This window comes from Tetrao urogallus (assembly GCF_951394365.1).
Source record: "Tetrao urogallus genome assembly, chromosome: 11".
Classification (NCBI taxonomy): Eukaryota; Metazoa; Chordata; class Aves; order Galliformes; family Phasianidae; genus Tetrao; species Tetrao urogallus.
The window spans coordinates 10,506,328-10,518,469 of NC_136824.1; positions in this window are offsets into that span (position 1 = coordinate 10,506,328).

A 12,142-nucleotide genomic window follows, 5' to 3' on the forward strand; every position below is an offset into this window, starting at 1 on the left:
GGAGCCGTGTGTATTTGTTTGTGTGGAGACGGGGGAGGGGAGAATCTGTTTTAAAATAGAAGTTTCTAAAATTGATTTGCAGAGATCCCCTTAAAATGACAAGCATTGCCCTGCCAGCAGCTTCCTGCCTCCCTGCTCTCCTCTTGCAGGCTCCCAGACCCCAGCTCTGTGTGCTCCTTGCTTCCCTCCCATCTGCCCCACATGCCAGCACGTCCTGCCCAGAATTTTCACTTGCCTTCCCTTCTCCTGCCTCGGTTCTACCCTGGCAGCATCCCACCTCATATGTGCTTCTTTCCTTGTCCAGACACCTGCACTGCAGCTCCCATCCGTTCCCTCTGCCACCGAGGGCCAATGTTCTCCCTGAAGTGTGTGTTTCTTTCCTTCCCCTTCAACTGCTGCTTCCATGGTCACTGCTGGGAGTAAGGGCTCGAGGTCTGCCTACAAACAGAAGTCCTCCATATGCTCTGTGCCATTGCAAAATACTTTATTTCTGGCAGTGAAACTGCACATCAAGTCAGAAAGCAGAGGCATTTCCATTTCAAATGGGGAGGCAGAGCCTTTCCAGAACATCTGGAAAATATTTGGCAAAGGACGCAGAGCTGTGATAAAATTACAGACATGAAGGGTCAATTCTGCTGCTACTTGTTTTCACCAGTCACTGATGTTCACCTCTTTCCATCAGCTCAGACTGGTTATGGAGCCCAAGCACCATAGGAAGATATCTCATATGTGCTGCTTCCCGCAGAAGGTGTTAATCCTAGAGCTGCTGTGAGCTTTCTGAGTCACCTTTGGGTTAAGGCAGGGACTGCTTTTGTGCCTCAGAGTCTTTATCTATAAAATGAAACTTCCCCGTCACGAGGCACGAACTTCAATTTGATTGAACTGAAACAGGACTGAGGTCTTTGGGCAGTTCTACTGAACGACAAGGAGTGGGGACTTTGTGGTCCTGGGATGGCTCACAGCCTTCCTTGAAATTTAATGCTGAGCCACCTGCACACAGTGTGAGGCAGTGGAGTGTTGGGGCAGGCTCCTGAGCAGGCAATAGAACATCTTCAGTCATTCACATGTCTGTGTGCAGCCAGTACCCCAGGGTCCTTACTGGTGGTTGTCTGTAGCCCGCAGGTTTTACACCTGGTAATGAAGCACCTATAGGAATTTTGGAATAGCACTGTCAGAGGACTTGTTTTATTTTCTCTGAATATGACAGGTTAAGCATTTAAATAGTAACCCTCCACACATTGGTATCAATTATTTGTTCAGAGTTTAAACTGACATTTAGTAAGTATGCTAATTGATACGGCACTAACTTACTATAGGTATCTTCCTAAGTGCCAATTATCTGCCTCAACATTCCCCACAATTGAAGTTTGTTAGTAAGAAGCTAATTACTCTAGTTTATTGCTGATGGAATTACATGAAGAGTAGAATTTGCTCTTACATACTTATTAGACCTCAATAAGTGATCCTTAGCAGTCTGTTGCTATTCAATTAACAAGTAATAACTTCCTTAATGAATGTAATTGAAATGCTTATTTCAGTTGGGCACCTAATATAAAATGCTTCAGTCGGAGAGCTTTTCTGCATGCCAGTCTTGTTTACCTAACAGGAACAAAATGGGGCCACCAAGGAAGCTCTGAGATGGTGATGAGAACCCAAGTGCTGGTAAATCCCTTACATGACCAGATGTCATTTACCAGGTGATTTCTGTTCTGCAGAAATGTCATGGGAATCAGCCAAAACTCTTCTCTCTGAGGATTTAAATCCATGGGGAGGATTCTGTGATGTGAAGCTCTTCTTGCACATTAGCTGTGCCTTCTGCGATGGCTGTACAGCTGCTTGCTGCTCCACTGGGAGCGGTGCAGCTCAGCTCCGGTGTGCTGCTGCAGGTGCTTTGTCATTAAAAACTCACTCCTCTTTGCTAGGACTGTGCACATTTGGCTTAAGAGATTGGGGGAAATGTGATGGTGGCTCTGTGGAGATGTTTCTGGTGAGAGTGGCCCAAGGCTGTGGGCTGCGTGTGCTGTAGCTGGTGGGCTGCTAGACTGGGGGTTTTACAGACTAGGGAACGATAACGTGCTTTGTCTGTTTATGGGATGGGAAGACCCAGCAGTGTTTGGTGTCTGAGGCTATTTTTGGTTTTGTGATTAAAACTATGGCTTTTTCTGTAATGAGAATTTAACACACAGGACTTGTATTTAGGGCCAAGTGCCAGGAAATCTTCTCAAGCAACACTAATTATACCATTTGGCAACATTAGTGTATGGGCAGTAACCTTTTCTCAGGAATTTTTAGCAGATAGATTTAGTGTCAAAAAAACCCATGTAATAGCTTCTGCAGTCTATCACGTTTGTTACCAACTTTTTAATGTATGCCTTCTACTCATAGAATTGAAAGACCTTATTGATCTCTTAGCAGCTGAGCTGATTATTGGGTTAAGATAGAGACTTCCTGAAAGAGGCCAAGAGAAATTATTCATTTAACATGTTCTGATTTTAGTAAACTTCCATTTAAACTCCAAAGTTAATTAAATATATATATATATTGCCAATTGGCTCACATAAATTTATTAAATTCGGCAGAAACGGAGTGCAGACTGGTGCATTTCATATCAACTTTTGTAATATTCTTGGGGAAAAAATCCACATTGATTTATTAAGTTCCATACAAACACAGGTAAGAACTTTGCTGTGAGAGTGAGTGCAGCAGAAATGCTAAGTTACAGCTTGAACCAGTGATTGAGCACCTGGTGGGAAGGCAGGGCCAACTCAGGGGAGCTCAGGTGCATGAAATGCAATGCAATGCATCTGAGTGACTGGAAGGGATGCAGTCAGGATCCACCCCCTCCCAGACCTCATTTAAGGGTTGGCAGTGGAGGTAGGGGTATCTCATGGAGGTCCCTGTGTACCTGAGGCCTTCTGAAGGTAAGCTGTTTTTCTTCCTTTCTTTCTTGTCCACAGCTGCTGCGTTTGGGCTTGTTCTCATTTGCTACAGTCTAGGATTGTGCTGCTCTGCTACTGTCACTGTACTTTCTATCACATTATAGCATTACGTTAAGAGAGCACTGGTTGCTCAGAGAGGTGGTGGAGCCTCCTTCTCTGGAGATATTCAGTACCCATCTGGACATGTTTCTGTGTGACCAGACCTATTGTAGGGAACCTGCTTAACAGGAGTTTGGACTTGGTGATCTCCAGAGGTCCCTTCCAACCCCTGCAGTTCTGTGATGAGTATTCCAGAATTGCTTTATTGAAGAACACTAGCTAAAACAGCAACGCAATCCAACTAGGAAAATAAAACCCCCAAATGAAAACACATTCTGCAACTTCGGCGGTTCAGAAATACTTGTGCCAGGTATTGTGGATTTAAAGGTTTGAGGTAATTGGTTGGAACCCTGTTTTCATCCCAAGATTTTAGCTGGCTGGCATTTGTGGAGTCTTCAGGTTGGAATTAGGGGCATGCCGTCCAGAGGTGCCATGGTTCTTCCCTGTGCCTACACATCACAGCTGGTGTCTTTGTTAATATCTGAACATAGAGAGGATTAAAGGCACCTAACAGCTGAGAGGATTTTCAGAGGCATGAGTGGCATTCAGACATATATCTCATGTCGGTTGCTACTGGTTTTCCAGACTTGCTTCCATGTTCCTGGTTCAGTGTGGGACTTTCTTCCCACTGCTCTGCCTGGCCCTACAGTGGCCAAGCTATTTATGGGTATTTGATGGGTGTCTGGGAGAAACGTTCAGAGTTGCAAATGTGAACATCCAAGTGACATCCATAGGATGGAGGAGCCTGTGCTAGATTGGAAAGAGCTAATCAAACCATCCCCAGGGAAGTCTGTCTTGTGATTCCTGCTGATGGGCTTGGAGGTGAGATCAGGTGACACAAGGAAGGCAAACTGAATCACAGAATCACAAGGTTGGAAACGACCTGCGAGATCATCTAGTCCAACCACCCTCCCATTCCTATTAGTACCACAAGCCTCTAAACCATATCTCGTAGCTTCTCATCCAGATGCCTCTTGAACACTGCCAGGGACGGCGACTCCACCACCTCCCTGGGCAGCCATTCCAGTGCCTGACCACCCTCCGAGATAAAAAGTTTCTCCTAATGTCCAACCTAAACCTCCTCTGGTACAACTTCTGACCGTTTCCTCGGGTCCTACTATTTGCCTGGGAGAAGAGGCCAGACCCTTTTGCACCACAACCTCCCTTCAGGAAGTTGTACAGTGCAATGAGGTCTCCCCTGAGCCTCCTCTTCTCCAGACTGAACAATCCAGCTCCCTCAGCTGCTCCTCATAGGGTTTGTGCTCCAGACCCTTCACCAGTTTCGTTGGTCCAAACTGTTTGGAGTGGGGTTCCTCTGCCCCTAGTTTGACCTTGGATGTGAAGCAGAAAGGAGTGGGGATAAAACATCCAAGGAAGCAGCAGAGAGGGGAGAAGGCTTCATTGGCAGGAGTTTATGAAAAACAAATGAGCAGTAAAATATCAAAATGAGGCTTCAAGGCAGGTTAGTTATGATCCTGGGCAGGACAAGTGAAACTGTTTTAGAGAGCACAGGGAGGACTATAAAAAAAAAAAAAAAAATGCAGTATTGGATTTAGATAGAAACTGCTGACACTGTTAACTGTGTGGCACTTGTGCAAGTTAACGTTCGAAGCCAACATCATAAAACTGTCCGTTCTGTCAACCAGTTTCAGGGCAGATATTTACTCCTCCCTCATCAAACTGAGATGACAGGTTTCTAAGTGGTTGTAGTCTGAAATGTGACAAAAAGTGTATTTTTGGCAACTGATCTTAGTTTGTGTCCTACATGATACTCTGTCTCCTGGTTTGGAATACCTGATGCATTTAGAGCTTGCTGTGGGCCATCCCCTCCCTCAGATGACGGGGATAAATTCTGGCTGGAGGTGTAGTCCCCATGGAGGTGGAAATGCAGCCTCTTCCCAAGCACTGCAGTTAAACTGAAGTAGCAGGAACCAGCAAGGAACACTTGTAATATGGAATAGATCAATGTAGTAAAATTTCATTTGCAAGTGCTTTCTGAGCTGCCCATCCAGCGGTGAAGCTGCTCTGAAATACCACGTGACTTTCTCTCAGCATGCTGCACGCTGTGTAACCTCACCTTTCATCTCCCTGTCACTTCAGATGAAAGACTTGTATGGAGAGGGGTGTGTTGTGTGTTAGGATCTGCCTGTGTTCTCCAGGATCTGAACGGCAAAGGGCTGTTTGAGATATGCACTCCACGCATGTCAGAGAGAAGTGCTGCAATAAAAATGGTAGTTGGCTATGCAAACTCATCTTAGTCTGGGGAGAAGGAAGCCTTCACCTTTATGCGAGATCTGCTTAATCTGAAAGCTCTTTTAGGAAGGACTTTAAGGATGAGTAATCATTTTTACTGTCTTTCAGCTCCGGTTCTCAGTTCTGCTCAGTGATTTCCTGAATCACTGACAAGATTTCCTTCAGTAGATTTTGATATCTTGATGCTCTTTACCTGGGCTGTTATAAATGGAAGTGAAAAACTCTGTAAAATGTCTGCTTCTGCCTCCATTACTGTGATCTGCTGCCCACAGGCTGGTATCAATATGCTCAGGGAGCACAATGCCTGAGAGCTCAGTGTCTGGAGCCTAATGCCATGGTTCAGTGTAATACATGGTGAACTTTCCCAGCAAATTTAGCACCAGGAAAACATACAACCACACCTGTGGTTCAGAGATGTTGCCATCCCTGTACGTGCAAAAAGTTGGCTGGTCTAAGCAAGTTTGCCCAGCTGCTATTGCAGAACTTGCTGGAGTTCCCTCTGAAAAGCAGGAAAAACAGGCCACTCACACATGGGCATTTTTCTTACTCTGAAGCCCTTGTCTCCTTATCCATCACTCATGAATAGAGCTGCTGATGGGATTCTGTCAAAGAATCACAGCATTGTAGTTGTCAGAAGGGACCTCTGGAGGTTCCCTGCTAAGGAAAGTCCTGTCCTTTTACAGAAAATGACTTCCTGCAGGTGTGCACCCATCCTGCTGTGGCCTTGCTCACATTTGCTTCCTGGGAACATCTAAGTGATTAAAGGTGAGGGCCTGGCCCCATGCAGCTCTGCCATTGCATTCGATGGAGTCAGTATTTCACCTGTGCTAGCAGTGGCAGAGACTGAATGTGAGAGCTGCACGCACCAGCCTTCACAGAAATCAATTCTCACACACAGCATTAATATTGGAAGTGCTTCTCGCTCACCTAATCGTTGGCCAGGCACAATAACCTGTGACTAATAGCCGTTCATGGTTATACAGCATGGCCTGATTATAAAAATTTGTCATTAGTCCGTAACAAAAAAATCTCAAGCTGTTAATTGACCAATATGTATTCCAGAGGAAATGGGAGTAATCACATGGATATTCATTGCACAGAAAGGGAAGCACAGCTAGCATGTGCATTGCTTTTATGATTCATCTGCTCTGGTCTACTTCTGATTATTTTTTTTTTTTTTCCTCATGTGGGACCAGCATTGTAAATCAAAGAGTTGAGAAATAAGGCTGTGCTTAAAGTGACCCACATTAAAAGCCAATTGCCACTTTTTCTCTTACTAGGCAGCCGTCCATTTTTGTGCAGGAATAGACACATGCTGATGGCTGTCAGACAGCTACAGAAGCAAACCAGTTAGCTCATGGTCTGCCTTTGCCAATGGCAAGGTCAGCTACTGGAAAAAGTTACAGAACAGCTTTTACAGCCAGGTATGATCCTACAGAAGAGCTTTCATAAAGAACTGGCATTCTTTGCTCATTTTCTTTCAAGTTGGAGGGACTCTTCCTTGGAAAAACAGCCTGTGACTCACAAAACAAGGACAGCAAGATCTGTGGGGGTTGGAGTATTTATTTACTTATTTACCATTCAGGTTTCCCTGACGTAAGCTTCTTTTTCTGTTGATAGATGGGACCATTCATACCAATGGTCAGGACAGGCTATCCATGTGGTAGATTTTCTTCTGCTTTCATTCCCCTGCAGTATTTCGGCAGCTGGAGCCTCACAGGAGCTATCACTCTCTGGCTGATGTGGAGGACAGAGGCACCAGTCTGGCAGAGAGGTCTCGCCATCCCTGCTGGGGTCCAAGGAATTTGCAGATGTTACCTAAATGTGGGCACCCTATGGCATCCCTGCTCTGGTCAGTGGCTTTCACTGCTTGGATTTAGTTACGGTTTTAAAAAGCAGAGCTTGGAAAAGTTGTTTGTGACTGTAGGAAAAAAAATCCCAAGAAAGCAGACCATAAATCAGGTCATCGGATGAATTCAGAACGCACTAATAAAATCAGAGCTTCCAATAAATTTCATTTCAGGCAGAGCAGAAACATTTTCTTGGTTGAGAGTTCAGGATAGATGATAATTTCAGATGTGTGTCTGGCCAGTGCAGTATGTCTACAAAGTGTTTGCAGGCAAACAGCAGCGGCTGGTATGGAGTCAGGCCCTCACAGCAGCTGCATTTTAGTATGACTGAATAAAAATATGAGTATCTATAGCTCTCTGAGCTGAACCTAATTAAATATTTAATGTTTTTTTCCTCCCAAATCCTTTGGTTTCTTGCTCTTTCGTACTGCGCTACGATGACATTTGAACAACAAATGCAGCCTTGGTAGGTGGGTCTCCTGGTACTGCTTTTTATATGAGAAGCTTGCACTTCCCAGCTGAAGTCCAGCTGCTGCATTTATGATGGTATTTTGTCCTGATCAATTTTTAAAAAACATTTTCCTATCTATGAAATTAATGGGTGCCTGGAGAAATAGCAGCTCCTCCCCGTTCCTGCCAATACTAACCTTCCCCAGACGGGAAGAGACTTCTCCTTCCCTTTATTTACCTGCAAGATATCCTCACTAGTGCTCAGAATCACAAAAGGAGAGGAAAAATAATAAAACCTCAGTACGTGGAAAATGTTACCAACAGAACAACTGTGCCTACTGCAGCTAGGCTCTGCCTTTCCAGGCTCCATTACACTGACTAAGCCCTGCATAATCTTCCAGGGGTCGCAGAGTGAGCCATTAGCAAGACAGCACTAAGACAGAGGCATCCTGAATTTTGTAACTGCACTGATTACTTTAAGACCCCAATTTGAAAGGCCATAGGTCTGAGCTGGCAGCACAGTCATACAGATAGCTACTTACAGCCTTACAAATTGGTTTTTCTGCAATCATCATCTTGCTACTGTGTGCTGGCAGTGTGTTTTTGTTATGTTTTGTCTTTTTCACTGCTGCTGACAATTATGTTGTGATTGGCTGCAAAACGATGAAGGAAGTCTGAGAGGAGAGGGGCCTCACCCTGTCCTGGTGCTCCTGCAGCAGGCTGTGCTGCTGCACTGTCAGCCTTCTCGTATGTTTCCTCCCTCTCTCAGCAATGCTTTTCCATATGTGTGAATGCACCCAGGAGGGTGTGCTGGGTTGCTGGGTGCCTGGCACTGCGTCATGTGGGTTATGAAGGCTGCTTCAGTGGGCATCAAAATGAATGGTTGTATTTCATTCTCTCTGTGCTAGATGGACTCTTCACGTGCACTATCTGTAATGTCTCGTACCCCAACTCTCAAAGGCTGATAATCACTCAGGTGGATGGACTTCAAAAGGCAGTGCCCCTCCATAGAGAACACCTCTGGCTGTTCTGGCTGACACCTTCTTACCACAGCCGTAGTAGAAAAGCTGCACAGGCTTACAACAAGTTAATAAAAAGAAGTATTTGTTCCTGTACTAGAAAAATGCACATTGTGCTTCATATTTTGGGATTATTATTTTTTTTTTTTTAGCACTGTTTCCTTTCCCTTTTTCTTCCCAGTAAGATGGAACCAGGTGTCATTGTATTGTTCTAACATGCACAGTAACTTCAGATGATTAATACTGTGACACCATAATCTCATAAGAAATAATTTTTAGCCATTATCTAAAATCAGCTTTTAATTAAAAGAATATTTCATATTTATACTGTGATACTAAATGACCCTGATTATTTTAAAATTATCTGTGCTGTTGGCACATCCTAAGTGTAGAGCATGTATCTTTCTGTTGGGCTTTATTGTCTGCCCGAAAGGTGAATTTCAAGTACCAAGCATTACTAAGTAAGTAGGAATGTCCTTCTATGTGTACGTTTGTAATTAATTTGCCAAGAATGATCTCTATCTTCTTGTAGCCTATATTTCACGAGGAAAAAACCATCCTGTTTCAAAACTTTTCCATAATTGAATCATAGAATGGCCTGGGTTGAAAAGGACCTCAGAGCTCATCCAGTTCCAACTCCCTGCTGTGTGCAGGTTGCCAACCAGCAGCCCAGGCTGTCCAGAGCCACATCCAGCCTGGCCTTGAATGCCTCCAGGGATGGGGCATCCACAGCCTCCTTGGGCAACCTGTTCCAGTGCATCACCACCCTCTGTGTGAAAAAAATTCCTCCTAATATTTAATCTAAACCTCCCCTGTCTCAATTTAAAACCATTCCCCCTTTCCTATCACTGTCCACCCTTGTAAACAGTCATTCCCCTTCCTGTTTATAGGCTCCCTTCAAGTTTTGCAAGGCTGCAATGAGGTCTCCTTGGAACCTTCTCTTTCCGCCATGCTAAACAATCCCAGTTCCATCAACCTTTCCTTGTACGAGAGGTGCTCCAGTCCTCTGATCATCTTGGTGGCCCTCCTCTGGAGCTGCCCCAAGAGCTCCACTGCAGTTGGAGCTGATTGGTAACAGAGCTCAACTTGGATTAAGCTCCAACGGAGGAGCTTCATATGGAGGTATGTTATGTAGTTTTCAGACTGAATGCATCTGGTTGGTGTGGCTACGCTGACTGCACTACACTCTCGCAATACATGCTAGTTACTGTGATGTTTTGTATTTCACTCAGGATGCGGACAGTTGTCTGCATAACTTCAAGAACCTGTGTGTGGACATGCAGCTGCACTGAAAATGGCAGTACACCTGTGTGTGTCATCATCACCTGCTGCAAGCTGTCTGATGCCCTGTAATGCTGATGAGGGGATGTCTTTCTGCCTTCCTCACTGAGTTACCAAAGGCAAGCAGATTTCTATTAAAATTCCAACAAGTGTACCTAAAACCCACCTTAACAGCAATGAATTTACACATTTGGTACATTGGAATATTTTATTTTCACTTTACATGCGGTGTTAAAAACCCAAAGAACGTATTATTTACACATCCACAATACAAGTTTACAAGATATCTATACATGTTAAAGTACTCTATAGTATAGAGCAGCTTCATTTAAGGGTTACTTTTTTATGCCGTACCATTAAAAAAGATACAATCTGCGTTTACCTTTGCACAAATGGATAAAGCATCTTTTATTATTAAATTAACAGAATGAAGACTAGGTTGAATGTTAGAAATTTCAACATAAATACTGAGAGAACTCACATTACCATCTACAAGGCAGCACAATGTTACAGGAGGTTATCAGGGTTCACATACATTTATCTTTCGATTTCACACAAGTCTTTATTAATTAATATTTGTAGAGTGAATTCAGATCAGTTTTTGTCTCTTGACAACCAAGTACGTTTTTATGTTATTAATCTGTAGTGTTTTAGTTGCAAGACATAAGTGTTTAGGAAGAGAGATCATTGATTTTTGGATCCAGAGGTCTCAGGAAATAAATGTCCCTTACAGCCTTGCAAGAAAAAATGACTACTGCTGTCCTTTATTCTTTGTTCTGTAAAAGAGATCCAGTTTTCAGTGACTAACCTTTTCTCCCCTTCGAACACATAACATAAATCTCCACCATCTCTGAAACCCGTTGCAGTTATTTGTCCTGCTAATTCATTCCTCTGCCATGGTTATTTCTATACTTATGTTCAATAAACAATGTGGTAGTGTGTAGTTTGCAAGCTAAAATAGCCATCTGTGTTGAACATCAGCTGCAAGTGGATACTGTAAAACCTACTAAATAGCTTACACAACTTTAGCAGGTGTTCCATTACCCTAGAAACCTCATTTGATTTCACATTATAACTGTTTGATCCTTCGGAGAGCTGGAGTGGAATGTTTATCATGGCAAGGTGATTTAATGCTGCTGTCTTCTTGGATTGTAGGCTGCCTTTAGTTATTGTTAATTATCCTTGCTTATTATCTTTTTTTTTTTTTTTTGGGGGGGGGGTGCTGTTGAGAGGTTTTACAACTGGCACTCAGGAGATATGTGCTATAGCGAGAACACTTGACAGGTTTTTTTTTTGTTTTTTTTTTGTTTGTTTTTTTTAGTACTTTTATCATTTGCATGAATAAGGCACAAAATGCACAGATTCAGGTAAACTCACACATAATATTTACAGAATATTGTCATTACCTGCATGACTTTGGAAAAAAAAACAAAACAAAAACAACCACCTTACATTAAACAACAAAAACAAATTGATTGCACTACTGCTGATTTTTCACAGACTGCTTCTGCCAGGCCAATTAATGTGTCTGTCTTTTTTTTTTTTTTTTTTTCTTCACTGACAGGAGTCTATCAGACTACAGGGCATCTTTCTTTAAATGCAACAAGCGTGTAACCTTCTCCAGTTAAGCAGGCTTTTGCCGAATGAATTGTTACTAGCTGCCCTCAATGAGAAGTACAGGGGCTCAGGTTCACAGTGGCCAGGTATTGGATGGAGGCAATGTGGAAACACAGCTGAACTCCCCCATCCCAGCCCAAACGACTAGGTTTGAAATGTACAGCTCTGAATCGATAGCAGCATAACAGAGTTATGGAGAATTAAAGGTATCTGCACTCTTTTTGCTGGGTGAACACTTCATCAAGGCTGTCATGCAGAAGGCTGGCGGCAACGCACAGTTCTTCCTTGGCTGTTGCCAAACTGAACCCAATGGGCTGCAGAAGGCAGAGTCATCTGTTTGTTCAGTCATGCTCAATGTAAACAATTCCATAGCATAAAAGATGCAATGGGAATCTAAGCACATCCTAGTGTGTACAGTACACACATACACCCACACACACGCACAGCTTTATCTGTGGCACAAACAAAATGCCACACACAAGGAGAAGAAAGAAATAAAAATAAATGCTACAGTTGGGCCAGAGACTGAATTCCAGCAAATTGATTATTAACCCAGATAGTCACTGAGACATTACCATTTTCTGACATTTGTGCAAGAGGCAAGGTGAATGCATACATATTAAAATGTTCACAT